The following is a 1,776-nucleotide window of genomic DNA, read 5'->3' on the forward strand; positions in this document are numbered from 1 at the left end:
AAATACGTAAAATATCACAAGCTGTTTGTCATATTAGCTTCTTTGATAACTACCCTTCCCTATCACTCTAAAGTTTGGGGATGGAAGTTCGTGACCAGTGGTGGTCATCTTGGATTTGGAACACAACAGCCTGTACTTGGGGGCTTTGACCACCTCCCTAATGTTACCCAAGAAGAACCATAAAGCCTCTCATCTGGAAAGAAAGTAAAGAAGGCCAAACAGGCCCTCAGGGAGCAGACAGCTTAGAGTTAAAGTAGCCAGAGCCAGGCGGTAAGCACTGCTACCAAGCGAACTGTTCATACTGCAGTGTCTCCCTCCTGACCTAAGATGCTTCCCTGTTGCTGAGGACACCTCTTCTGAACACTGTATTTTTATGTCAAACACCTATGCACATTTCAGACCCAAGCATACTAGACGGGAAACTGCAGAGCTCGGAGGCCTAGCCTCCTACCAGAGTCCGACAAGCAAAGAACATTCCAGCTGTTCCCACAATTCCTGGAGCCCCACTGCCACACTCTCTGCTTCCATATAAAGGGGCTGGGTGGGTTTGGGAAGCAGAGGCTGCGATGTGTTGGGTGTCAGTTAAGAGCAAGATGAGCCCTCAGAGGAATAAGCAGCTAGAAGGGTACCAAGGGTCAGTCTGGGGAGCAAACTCTAAATCAGAATGCAACACAGAGAAGACGGCAGGGCATATAAGTAAGGAGATCCAGGAGGCTTCGTTTTACCACTGAACACCAGGGTACTTCTCACATGCAAAGTGAGGATGACTGTAACAATACTTACCCTTACCAACCTCAGGAGATTGTTTGGTGGAAGGGATTCAATGACTTATTGTAGATGAAGACATTCTGTAGAGCACTTTATGAATGTTGTTCTTATTACTGTCATTACTCTTTTTTAAGGAACAGCAGACCCATGGAGAAGGTGAACCTAGAGCTTCCTAGGGCCTGGGGCAGTCAAACAACTAGTGGTCACACATTTCATACAAGTGAGTCACGCTTCCTACCTAGTCCACTCCCCAGTGGGAAAGATAAGGATGGAAGACCACTTGCAAGAGTGAGAGTGACTGTTTTGTCTGGAAAGAATAGCTGGAAAAACCTATAAGGCTGGGAGGTGTTTTTGAGAAATACGTTTCCAAAAATTTCCCCAAAATGTGTTCCACTAAATATTACCAAAAAAGGATTTGGTGGTGAAATCAGTGTTGGGAACAGGCTTCCTCCCCCAGGCCTTCTTTGAGACCTTAACAATGAATTTCCAGTGAGGATATGGGATGCAGGATGTGCCGAATTTATTTAACAACAGAACCCCTTTTCCACAGAGCATCTATCAAAGGGTTTCATGAAACATACTTTGGGAATTAAACCCTCCAGCTGGGCATAATGTTATATGGGGACATAAATCATAAAAAGGGAAACAAGAGTATTTTGTTAACATTTGATCAATGGTAGGCAGCTGTTGGACATTTTGGAAAAAGGAGAAATCCATTTTTTAACCATGGCACTGAAACAGTATCACATTTTCCCTGAACCACCCTAATTCTAGCCCCTCAAGATCTACCAGCTATGCAACCTCACATTCCACAGTCACATACATTAAATCTACTTTTATTTTGTTTTCTAAAATGTGCTTTTTCTCTCTTTAATATCAGTCCAGGACCTCCACCTCCCCTTAAAAAAAAAAAAAAAACACCACCACACGCACACATACACACACCCCACCCTCCAACCAGGTGAAACTCCCCGGCGATTAGTCTATAACAAATATTGACACGAGGGG

The sequence above is a fragment of the Pseudorca crassidens genome, chromosome 6 (assembly GCF_039906515.1).
Source record: "Pseudorca crassidens isolate mPseCra1 chromosome 6, mPseCra1.hap1, whole genome shotgun sequence".
Classification (NCBI taxonomy): domain Eukaryota; kingdom Metazoa; phylum Chordata; class Mammalia; order Artiodactyla; family Delphinidae; genus Pseudorca; species Pseudorca crassidens.